Below are 13,475 nucleotides of genomic sequence, written 5' to 3' on the forward strand. Positions count from 1 at the left end.
CAATACACGAGTCAGTCAGGAAAGCTAAGGCCAGCTTCTTCAGGCAGAAGTTTGCATCCTGTAGCTCCAACTCCAAAAAGTTCTGGGACACTGTGAAGTCTATGGAGAACAAGAGCACCTCCTCCCAGCTGCCCACTGCACTGAGGCTAGGAAACACGGTCTCCACCGATAAATCCATGATTATCGAAAACTTCAATAAGCACTTCCGGCTGGCCATGCCTTCCGCCTGGCTACTCCAACCTCGGCCAACAGCTCCGCCCCGTAGTTCCTCACCCAAGCCTCTCCAGGTTCTCCTTTACCCAGATCCAGATAGCAGATGTTCTGAAAGAGCTGCAAAACCTGGACCCGTAAAATCAGCTGGGCTTGACAATCTGGTATTTCTGAAACTATCTGCCGCCATTGTCGCAACCCCTATTACCAGCCTGTTCAACCCTCTTTCATATCGCTGAGATCCCCAAGGATTGTTGCCGCAGTCATCCCCTCTTCAAAGGGGGAGACACCCTGGACCCAAACTGCTATAGACCTATATCCATCCTGCCCTGCCTATCTAAGGTCTTACAGGTAAAGCCAAGTCAACAAACAGGTCACTGACCATCTCGAATCCCACCGTAGCTGTGCAGGTCCGAGCCGGTCATGCACCTCAGCCACACTCAAGGTACTAAATGATATCATAACCGGATAAAAGACAGTACTGTGCAGCCGTCATCGACTAAGGCTTTCGACTCTGTCAATCACTCATGCAGACTAACAGCCTTTTTTCGGATGACTGCCTTGCCTGGTTCACCAATTACTTTGCAGACAGAGTTCAGTGTGTCAAATCAGAGGGCATGCATCCGGTCCTCTGGCAGTCTCTATGGGGTGCCAGGGTTCAGGGCCGACTCTTTTCTCTGTATATATCAATGATGTTGCTAGTCAGTCCACCTCTATGCAGACGACACCATTCTATATACGGCCCGTCATTGGACACTGTGCTATCCAACCTCCAAACGAGCTTCAATGCCATACAGCACCCTTCCGTGGCCTCCAACTGCTCTTAAAGGAGTAAAACCAAATGCATGCTTTTCAACCGATCGCTGCCTGCACCCGCATGCCCGACTAGCATCACCACCCTGGATGGTTCCAACCTTGAATATGTGGACATCTATAAGTACCTAGGTGTCCCTGCAAACTCTCCTTCCAGACTCAATCAAACATCTTCAAAAATCAAATCCAGGTCGGCTTTCTATTCCGCAACAAAGCCTCCTTCACTCACGCTGCCAAGCTACCCTAGTAAAACTGACTCCTACCGATCATGCTGTCATCTACAAAATGGCTTCCAACACTCTAGCAAACTGGATGCAGTCTACCACAGTGCCATCCGTTTTGTCACTAAAGCACCTTATACCACCCACCACTGCGACTTGTATGCTCTAGTCGGCTGGCCCTCACTACATATTGTCGCCAGACCCACTGGCTCCAGGTCATCTACAAGTCCATGCTAGGTAAAGCTCCGCCTTATCTCAGTTCACTGGTCACGATGTCCACCCATCATGCGCTCCAGCAGGTGTATCTCACTGATCATCCCTAAAGCCAACACCTCATTTGGCGCCTTCGTTCCAGTACTCTGCTGCCTGTGACTGGAACGAGTCCCTCATGCTGAAGTTGGAGACTTTTATCTTCTCCAACTTCAAACATCAGCTATCCGAGCAGCTAACCGATCGCTGCAGCTGTACATAGTCTATAGGTAAATAGCCCCTTTTTCACCTACCTCATTCCCATACTGTTTTTATACTGTTTTTATTTATTTACTTTTCTGCTCTTTTGCACACCAATATCTCTACCTGTACATGCCCATCTGATCATTTATCACTCCAGTGTTAATCTGCAAAATTGTATTATTCGCCTACCTCCTCATGCCTTTTGCACACATTGTATATAGACTGCCCATTTTTTTCTACTGTGTTATTGACTTGCTAATTGTTTACTCCATGTGTAACTCTGTGTTGTCTGTTCACACTGCTATGCTTTATCTTGGCCAGGTCGCAGTTGCAAATGAGAACTTGTTCTCAACTAGCCTACCTGGTTAAATAAAGGTGAAATAAAAAAAAAATAAATAGGCAAGTTAGACACTCACTAGGGATTATTTTGTAATGCATCCAAAATGGCACCCTGTTTACTTTAGTGCCCTACTCTGGACAGGTAGCGCTACATATTGATATTGGCTATGTACAGGTGGGCTATGTACAGGTGCACCATGTCCAGATAAAATGTCAAGGGGTAAAAAAAAAAGTTGAATTGAAAAAAGTAGAACGAGGAAAAATCTAAGACGTTGGAAAACGTATTAAAGGTTTTTAAAAAAGTGAAAAGTTTGGCAGATATGCAAAGTAGCAAAGGGAGGAACCATCAACAGACTAGTCAGTCCCTCATGCTAACGTTTACAGGTAGCAACGATCAGACTAGTCAGTCCCTGATGCTAACATTTACAGGTAGCAACGATCAGACTAGTCAGTCCCTCATGCTAACATTTACAGGTAGCAACGATCAGACTAGTCAGTCCCTCATGCTAACATTTACAGGTAGCAACGATCAGACTAGTCAGTCCCTCATGCTAACGTTTACAGGTAGCAACGATCAGACTAGTCAGTCCCTCGTGCTAACGTTTACAGGTAGCAACGATCGTTTACAGGTAGCAACGATCAGACTAGTCAGTCCCTCATGCTAACGTTTACAGGTAGCAACGATCAGACTAGTCAGTCCCTCATGCTAACGTTTACAGGTAGCAACGATCAGACTAGTCGGTCCCTCATGCTAACATTTACAGGTAGCAACGATCAGACTAGTCGGTCCCTCATGCTAACATTTACAGGTAGCAACGATCAGACTAGTCAGTCCCTCATGCTAACATTTACAGGTAGCAACGATCAGACTAGTCAGTCCCTCATGCTAACGTTTACAGGTAGCAACGATCAGACTAGTCAGTCCCTCAGTAGCTATATGTAAACGTTAGCATATCACAACCAACTGAATTGTACAGTATTGTGAAAAAATATGAATAGCAACATACAGTTGAAGTCAGAAGTTTACATAGACACATATATTTAAACTCCGCTTTTTCCACAATTCCTGACATTTAATCCTGGTAAAAAATTCCCTGTTTTAGGTCAGTTAGGATCACCACTATTTTAAGAATGTGAAATGTCAGAATAATAGTAGAGAGAATGATTTATTTCAGCTTTTATTTCCTTCATCACATTCCCAGTGGGTCATAAGTTTGCATAGAGTCAATTAGTATTTGGTAGCATTTCCTTTTAATTGCTTAACTTGGTTCAAATGTTCCAATACCTTGACTTTGTTGTCCTTAAGCCATTTTGCCACAACTGTGGAAGTATTCTGGGGTCATTGTCCATTTGGAAGACCCATTTGCGACAGAGCTTTAACTTCCTGATTGATGTCTTGAGATGTTTCTTCAATATATCCACATCATTTTCCCTCCTCATGATGCCATCTATTTTATGAAGTGCACCAGTCCCTCCTGCAGCAAAGCACCCCCACAACATGATGCTGCCACCCCTGTGCTTCACGGTTGGGATGGTGTTCTTCGGCTTGCAAGCCTCCCCCTTTTTCCTCCAAACATAACGATGGTCATTATGGGCAAACAGTTCTATTTTAGTTTCATCAGACCAGAGGACATTTCTCCAAAAAGTACGATCTTTGTCCCCATGTGCAGTTGCAAACTGTAGTCTGGCTTTTTTTTATGGGGTTTTGGAGCAGTGGTTTCTTCCCTGCTGAGAGGCCTTTCAGGTTATGTCGATATAGGACTCGTTTTACTGTGGATATAGATACTTTTGTACCCGTTGCCTCTAGCATCTTCACAAGGTCCTTTGCAGTTGTTCTGGGATTGATTTGCTCTTTTCGCACCGAAGTACGTTCATCTCTAGGAGACAGAACGCGTCTTCTTCCTGAGCGGTATGACGGCTGCGTGGTCCCATGGTGTTTAAACTTGCATACTATTGTTTGTACAGATGAACGTGGTATCTTCAGGCGTTTGGAAATTGCTCCCAAGGATGAACCTGACTTGTGGAGGTCTACACATTTTTTTCTGAGGTCTTGGCTGATTTCTTTAGATTTGCCCATGATGTCAAGCAAAGAGGCACTGAGTTGAAATACATCCACAGGTACACCACCAATTGACTCAAATGATGTCAATTCGCCTATCAGAAACTTCTAAAGCCATGACATAATTTTCATGAATTTTCCAAGCTGTTTAAAGGCACAGTCAACTTAGTGTATGTAAACTTCTGACCCACTGGAATTGTGATACAGTGAATTATAAGTCAAATAATCTGTCTGTAAACAATTGTTGGAAAAATGACTTGTGTCATGCACAAAGTAGATGTCCTCACCGACTTGACAAAACTATAATTTGTTAACAAGAAATTTGTGTAGTGGTTGAAAAACAAGTTCCAATGACTATGCGTGTGTAAACTTCCGACATCAACTGCAGCAAAAAGTGGACATTGGTTTGCTTGCTTAGTTGTGAGAGACGAGGTTTGGTTTCTTCACACTTCCTTTAGGAGGGGAAAGGATTTAAACCCAAGGAGCCATGTGTCTCTGCAGCTATCTCAGGAACACACACACACACAGCATGCTACACTAAAACATTGGACACACACACACACACACACACACACACACACACACACACACACACACACACACACACACACACACACACAATGGAAATGAGTTAAGCTACCTTACCTTGCTGCAACTAGGCAGAGCCAGTGTGCTTCCTTTCAGCCCGACTGCTCAGATTCAGAGGAAATCACTGCATCACTGGAGACATTTCACGCTCCATTCTGTTGGCTCCAGAATCCTGACACTCCTCTTTCAACTGTACAGAGGGAAGACTGAGTCGGTATCGTGTGACTGGCTGCTGCTGCCTGCCAGGCTGATTTGAGGAACTGGGGGGTAGAATATAGCAGGGAGAGAGGAAGGGGGTGTGGCTGTTTGTAAAACTCTTCACTCACATCCCTCCCTACTTCGCTCGTTCTTTGATCCCCCACTCTCCCTCCCTCTCTGATCCCTCACTCTCCCTCCCTCCCTCTCTGATCCCTCACTCTCCCTCGTTCCCTGATCCCTCCCCCTCCCTCTCTGATCCCTCACTCTCCCCCTCCCTCGTCCCTACCTGATCCCTCCCCCTCCCTCTCTGATCCCTCACTCTCCCTCGTTACCTGATCCCTCCCCCCCTCGTTCCCTGATCCCTCCCTCCCTCGTTCCCTGATCCCTCCCTCCTTCCCTGATCCCTCCCTCCTTGCCTCCTTCCCTGATCCCTCCCTCCTTGCCTCCTTCCCTGATCCCTCCCTCCTTCCCTGATCCCTCCCTCCTTCCCTGATCCCTCCCCCCCTCCCTCTCTGATCCCTCACTCTCCCTCCCTCCCTCTCTGATCCCTCACTCTCCCTTGCCTCCTTCCCTCTGATCCCTCACTCCCCTCGTCCTTCCCTCCTTCCCTGATCCCTCCCCTCCCTCCTTCCCTGATCCCTCCCTCCTTCCCTGATCCCTCCCTCCTTGCCTCCTTCCCTGATCCCTCCCTCCTTGCCTCCTTCCCTGATCCCTCCCTCCCATCCTGCCTGATCCCTGATTCCTCCCTCCCATCCTGCCTCCCTGATCCCTGATTCCTCCCCTCCCATCCTGCCTGATGCTTCCCTGATCCCTCCCTCCCTTGCCTCCCTTCCCTGATCCCTCCCTTCCCTGCCTCCTTCCCTGATCCCTCCCTCCCCTCCTTCCCTGATCCCTCCCTCCTCCTCCTTCCTGATCCCTTCCTCCCCTCCTTCCCTGATCCCTCCCTCCTTGCCTCCTTCCCTGATCCCTCCCTCCCTGCCTCCTTCCCTGATCCCTCCCTCCTTGCCTCCTTCCCTGATCCCTCCCTCCCCTTCCTTCCTGATCCCTCCCTCCTCCTCTCCCATCCTGCCTGATCCCGGATTCCTCGCTCCCTTCCCTCCCTTCCCTGATCCCTCCCTCCCCTGATCCCTCCCTCCCCTGATCCCTCCCTCCCCTCCTGCCTGATCCCGGATTCCTCCCTCCCTTCCCTGATCCCTCCCTTCCCTGATCCCTCCCTCCCCTCGCTTGTTCTCCGATTCCTCCCCCCAGACTGAGAAGTGACTGCTGTGCCAGCAGGAATGTCTGTTCCCTCCTTATAAATCCACCCTCCCTCAGTCTCCTGTTTAATTGCCTCAGAAGCTCACTTGTGGGAAGCATCACATTTCAACTTGGACTCAGGGGTAGACGTATCATGGTAAACTTTAGTGTTGTATGGTACGTTCTGTATGGTATGTATTCATTTGTGGAAGTCCATCATCCATTTCGTATGATATGTTAGGAATTTGCAAAACGTATTTTATTTTTATTTATTTTACCTTTATTTAACCAGGCAAGTCAGTTAAGAACAAATTCTTATTTTCAATGACTGCCTAGGAACAGTGGGTTAACTGCCTTATTCAGGGGCAGAATGACAGATTTGTACCTTGTCAGCTCGGGGATATGAACTTGAAAACTTTACCCTGGTTACTAACCACTAGTCCAACACTAACCACTAGGCTACCCTGCCACTAGTATGATATGGCTACCCTGCAAATACAAATTCCAATTTATTGTTGCTAACTTTAGCCAGGTGGCTAACTTTAGCCAGCCAGGTGGCTAACTTTAGCCAGCCAGGTGGCTAACTTTAGCCAGCCAGGTGGCTAACTTTAGCCAGCCAGGTGGCTAACTTTAGCCAGCCAGGTGGCTAACTTTAGCCAGGTGGCTAACTTTAGCCAGCCAGGTGGCTTTTAGCCAGGTGGCTAACTTTAGTTAGCCAGGTGTCTAACTTTAGCCAGGTGTCTAACTTTAGCCAGGTGTCTAACTTTAGCCAGGTGTCTAACTTTAGCCAGGTGTCTAACTTTAGCCAGGTGTCTAACACGGTAATGTTACCTAAACTAGAGGTTAGGATTAAGGTTAAGAGTATGGTTAAATTCTACTAGTTTGCCTAATTTCAGTTTGTGACAAAACAAGTATAGTGTAGAGAATCATGGTACCGTCTAAACCACTGTGAAATATCTTTTCCAGAACCACAAATATTATATTTACAACTGTTTAAAGATGGTGTACAAAATCAAAAGTAAAAAGACACAAAAAAACTAAATTTAAGAATGAAAAGCATTGAAACAGAGCACATAGAACACATGTATTATCATGAGTATGTATTGCGATAGTGGCTTGATGGGTCACTGGTTTATAGTGTTATTACCTGTACGTTTCACCATAGGTTAACCTTTTTGGATGTTTTTTTTTTTATATGTTACATTAATATGCTTCTTAGACTTGCTTTTAATGAGGATGACAGATCTATAAACCTCAAATTTTTATGTGAATTTGGTCAGGTCAGGTCACCCCCCCAAAAAAAAAGTTGCATATAGCAGCTCTAAGTAGTTGCAAAGTTAATAATTAGCTCAAATGCTTAGGTGGTCCAACTTTTGGGTTGCTAGACATTCGAGTTATACATTCGACCAACCACCCTACTTTCGTTTTTGCCTCAAGTAACCTTCTGTTTTTTGTAACCATACCAAATGTAAAATTTCATACTAATTTGAGTGTCCCGGATGTACGTTTACTTATGTTACGTCTAGTCAATGAGACCAGGCTGCAAATTTAAACTAAAAATCTCACACACCCCCTTCCCTATAACATACTCACTTACACACCCCTTTCAGATACAACCTAGCGCCATAATACAGTCACAAGACCCACTGGTTGCCTTCTAGGCTACAGAGAGCTGGTAGTCCCACCCACCACACTACCAGGTGGGTGGTATAGAGGAGACAGACCCACTGGTTGCCTTCTAGGCTACAGACAGCTGTTAGTCCCATCCACCAAACTACCAGGTGTGAAACAGGGAAGAGACTCAGGGGGTATGCTAATTTGGTATAGAGCAGACCTAACCCACTATTAAATTATTCTAAACAGGAATATTTTTCACCTGTCTAGAAATTAATAAGGAAATTATCTCAACAGAGAAAAATGTCCTAATTTGTGCTACCTATATCCCCCCACTAGAATCCCCATACTTTAATGAAGACAGCTTCTCCATCCTAGAGCGGGAGATCAACCATTTCCAGGCTCAGGGACATGTACTAGTCTGTGTCTCAACCCAGAGTCTCTCAGAGGGTTCAGTCAGCCCACTGACACCCCTATCAGAACACAGCAAAATCAGTCTAGCTGAACAGAGCATTACTCAATCGTGAGGCATCAAAGCCAAAGGAACTGAATAATATTAAGAAATACTATAGATTGAAGGAAAATAGTATTGAAATCTACCAAAATACAATTAGGCAACAACAAATTCATTCCCTATTAGACAACTTCCAGGAAAAAACATTTCACTGTAATAGTGAAGGTGTAAACTTGGCAGTAGAAAACCTAATCAGTATATTTCAACTTCCCCATCGAACACATTTTTTTTCAAGCAGACAACCTAAGAAAATTAACAACTATGACAAATGGTTTGATGAAGAACGCAAAAACCTGAGAAAGAAATTGAAAAACCTGTCCAACCAAAAACATAGAGGAGACTCAGAAAACCTGAGTCTACGCCTTCACTATGGCGAATCACTAAAACAATAATGTAATTAAAGAATCCATAGAATCCAACCACTTCTGGGAAAATTGAAACACTCGAAACTAACAACACGAAGAGTTATCTATCCAAAAGAGGCGTGGATAAACCCCTTCTCCAATCTTATTGTCTCTATAACAAAGAACAAACAGCAAAAACATACACATGATCAAATAAGAATCTTATGGCTGGTGGCAGTATTGAGTAGCTTGGATGAATAAGGTGCCCAGAGTAAACTGCCTGCTACTCAGTCCTAGTATATTTGGATAGAACACACTCTGAAGTTTCTAAAACTGTTTGAATGATGTCTGTGAGTATAACAGAACTCATATGGCAGGCAAAAACCTGAGAGAAAAAAATCCAACCAGGAAGTGGGAAATCTCAGGTTTTTAACTCATTGCCTATCGAAGATAGTGGGATATTGGTCATATTGCACTTCCTAAGGCTTCCACTAGATGTCAACAGTCTTTAGAACCTTGTTCGATGCTGCTACTGTGAAGTGGGGGCGAATGAGTCAGAGGTCTGCCAGAGAGCCACGACCTGGTCACGCACGTTCACGTGAGAGTTAGCTTGAGTTCCATTGCAATTCTGAAGACAAAGGAATTCTCCAGTTGGAACATTAATGTTAAAAACATTCTAAAGATTGATTCTATATATCGTTTGACATGTTTCTACGGAACTTGTTGACTTTGACTGCTCCTAGTGATCGCGCGTAATGAATTTGGATTACTTTACTAAATGCCAACACAAAGGAGGTATTTGGACATAAAATGGACATTATCGAACAAAACAAACATTTATTGTGGAACTGGGATTCCTGTGAGTGCATTCTGATGAAGATCAAAGGTAAGTGAATATTTATAATGCAATTTCTGACTTCTGTTGACGACACAACATGGGTTGTTTGGGTTGTTTTGGTCTCTGAGCGCCGTACTCGGATTATTGCCTGGTGTTTTTTTTTTTTTTAATCTGACACAGCGGTTGCATTAAGGAGAAGTGCATCTATAATTCCGTGCATTATAGTTGTATCTTTTATCAATGTTTATTACAAGTATTTCTGTAAATTGATTTGGATCTCTGCAAAAAAAAAATCACAGAATGTTTTGGAACTACTGAACGTAACGCACCAATGTAAACAGATTTTTTTTATATAAATATGAACTATATCGAACAAAACATACATGTATTGTGTAACATGAAGTCCCATGAGTGTCATCTGATGAAGATCATCAAAGGTTAGTGATTCATTTTCTCTCTATTTCTGCTTTTTGTGACTCCTCTCTTTGGCTGGAAAAATGGCTGTGTTTTTCTGTGACTTGGTGGTGACCTAACATAATCCTTTGGTTTGCTTTCGCTGTAAAGCCTTTTTGTAAATCGGACACTGTGGTGGGATTAACAAGATGTGTATCTTTAAAATGGTGTAAAATACTTGTATGTTTGAGGAATTATAATTATGGTATTTCTGTTGTTTTGAATTTGGCGCCCTACACTTTTCACTGGCTGTTGTCATATCAATCCCGTTAGCAGGATCTCAGCCCAAAGAGGTTTTAAAGACTACCAGAACCCACTAGATTCTTAAATTATATTGAATGAACTACAGGACAAAATACAAACCCTCCAACCCAAAAAGGCCTGTGGTTTTGATGGTATCCGAAATTAAATTAAATATACAAACCACAAATTCCAATTAGCTATACTTAAAATTTTTAACATTCTCAGCTCGGGTATCTTCCCCAATATTTTGAACCAAGGACAACCCCAATTCACAAAAGTGAGACAAATTTGACCCCAATAACTACCGTGGGATCTGCGTGAATAGCAACCTTGGGAAAATCCTCTGCATTATCATTGACAGCAGAATTCTACATTTCCTCAGTGAAAACAATGTGATGAGCAAAAGTCAAATTGTCTTTTTTTACCAAATTACAGTAAAACAGACCACGTATTCACCCTGCACACCCTAATTGACAAACAAACAAAACAAAATCTTCTCATGCTTTGTTGATTTCAAAAAAGTTTTGCTCAATTTGGCATGAAGGTCTGCTGTACACATTGATGGAATGTGCTGTTGGGGGGGAAATCATACAACATTATAAAATCCATGTACACAAACAAGTGTGTGGTTAAAATTGGCAACAAAAAAAATGAATTTCTTTCCACAGAGCCGTGGGGTGAGACAGGGATGCAGCTTAAGCCCCCCTCCCCCTCTTCAACATATATATATATCAATGAATTGGCGAGGGCACTAGAACAGTCTGCAGCACCCGGCCTCACCCTACTAGAATCTGAAGTCAAACGTGTACGGTTTTGCTGATGATCAGGCGCTTCTGTCACCAACCAAGGAGGGCCTACAGCAGCATCTAGATCTTCTGCACAGATTCTGCCAGACCTGGGCCCTGCCAGACCTGGGCCCTGACAGACCTGGGCCCTGACAGACCTGGGCCCTGACAGACCTGGGCCCTGACAGACCTGGGCCCTGACAAAAATAATGGTGTTCCAAACAAGGTCCAGTCGCCAGGACCACAAATACAAATTCCATCTAGACACCGTTGCCCTAGAGCACACAAACTATATATACACCTTAGCCAAAACATCAACGCCACAGGTAACTTCCACAAAGCTGTGAACCATCTGAGAGACAAGGCAAGAAGGACCTTCTACGCCATCAAAAGGAACATAACATTCAACATACCAATTAGGATCTGGCTGAAAATCAGTTATAGAACCAATTGACCTGGACAAATTCACAACCGCAGTTAATGTACAGCTACAAACGAATTAAAAAGGCAGACTAACAAAACGGAGCACAGAGATATATACACACAAAATCTTTGTACGATCTGTCTGGGGTTCACTCACAAACCAAAAATTCACAAAAATGGGACAAACACTAAATTGAGACTCTGCATACAGAATATAAAAATAAATTTAAAAAATCTTCTTTGTGCAACGTAAAACAGCAAATAATGAATGCAGAGCAGAAATAGGCCGATACCCAATAATGATCAAAATCGTGTGTGAGAGCGAACGAGAGAACGAGCCAGAGATCCAAAATAGAACTGTGAATGAACGAAAGGGCTGAAGCATAGTTGTCATAGCACCGGCGATGTCCTCAGGCTGCCAGCCTTGTCAGAGATGATGGCTGCAGAAAACAACCAGCCAGGGAGACAACACACACACGTGTTTCCAGAAGCAGTTTTGCATACCAACACTAAAACAGACCCTGGGGTTACACTAGGAAACAGACGCCTGATAACCAAACGGTCTCTCTCTCTCACACACACAGTGTCGGTCTCTCTCTCTCTCATCAAATTAATGGTGATGCAGATCGGAAATATAATAAAATGAAAACAATCTGACATTTAATAGTAAGAAATGAATGAGGACAATAATGAACTAGTGAGAAAGACACACACACACACACACACACACACACACACACACACACACACACACACACACACACACACACACACACACACACACACACACACACACAGACACAGAGTCCTGCCCACTGTGTCAACACCACTTTAACGTTACAGCAACACAAGCCAACCTGCCCTCACATCATAAGCTCTATATCTCTGTAAGAGCATGGAAGCCCCAGTCTGTGTGTGCGCGTGCGCGCGCGCGCGTTTGTTTGTAACATAGTAAAATGGGGTCACTTTCCCCTGCCATCTGAGTGGATCATCTTGACACGAACATACTGAGAGGATTTTAAAATTCTCTCAAGGATATAAGATGACTTGCAAGCAGGAATTCCGCACATGTTCGTGACCTTCGGTTAATATATTGGTTAGATGGGAATGTTATATATACACACACACACACACACACACACACACACACACACACACACACACAATATATTTAGCCAAATGCATTTAAACTCCGTTTTTCACAATTCCTGACATTTAATCCGAGTAAAAATTCCCTGTTTTAGGTCAGTGAGGATCACCACTTTATTTTAAGAATGTGAAATGTCAGAATAATAGTAGAGAGAATTATTTATTTCAGCTTTTATTTCTTTCATCACATTCCCAGTGGGTCAGAAGTTTACATACACTCACTTAGTATTTGGTAGCATTGCCTTTATATTGCTTAAATGGGTCAAACGTTTTGGGTAGCCTTCCACAAGCTTCCCACAATAAATTGGGTGAATTTTGGCCCATTTCTCCTGACAGAGCTGGTGTAACTGAGTCAGGTTTGTGGCCTCCTTGCTCGCACACAATTCTTCAGTTCTGCCCACAAATGTTCTGTAGGATTGAGGTCAGGGCTTTGTGATGACCACTCCAATACCTTGACTTTGTTGTCCTTAAGCCATTTTGCCACAACTTTGGAAGTATGCTTGGGGTCATTGTCCATTTGGAAAACCCATTTGCGACCAAGCTTTAACTTCCTGACTGATGTCTTGATGTTGCTTCAATATATCCACATAATTTTCCATCCTCATGATGCCATCTATTTTGTGAAGTGCACCAGTCCCTCCTGCAGCAAAGCACCCCCACAACATGCTGCTGCCACCCCCGTGCTTCACGGTTGGGATGGTGTTCTTCGGCTTGCAAGCCTCCCCCTTTTATCCTCCAAACATAACGGTGGTCATTATGGCCAAACAGTTCTATTTTTGTTTCATCAGACCAGAGGACATTTCTCCAAAAAGTACGATCTTTGTCCCCATGTGCAGTTGTAAACCGTAGTCTGACTTTTTTATGGTGGTTTTGGAGCAGTGTCTTCTTCCTTGCTGAGCGGCCTTTCAGGTTATGTTGATAAAGTGCTAATTTTAAAAATGACTTGTGTCATGCACAAAGTAGATGTCCTTACCGACTTGCCAAAACTATAGTTT

At 43.9% G+C, this 13,475-nt stretch overlaps 1 long non-coding RNA gene across 1 annotated transcript in view; it reads right to left on the reverse strand.

The window, feature by feature from the left end:
* The window catches only part of LOC127912539 (uncharacterized), a 54,919-nt gene that overhangs the window by 31,136 nt on the left and 10,308 nt on the right, over positions 1-13,475 (reverse strand). The window contains exon 2 of the long non-coding RNA XR_008083121.1: positions 4,741-4,873. This is a non-coding gene — a long non-coding RNA (uncharacterized LOC127912539). The remainder of the gene's footprint in view (positions 1-4,740; positions 4,874-13,475) is intronic.

Source organism: Oncorhynchus keta, chromosome 1 (genome assembly GCF_023373465.1).
Source record: "Oncorhynchus keta strain PuntledgeMale-10-30-2019 chromosome 1, Oket_V2, whole genome shotgun sequence".
Lineage (NCBI taxonomy): Eukaryota > Metazoa > Chordata > Actinopteri > Salmoniformes > Salmonidae > Oncorhynchus > Oncorhynchus keta.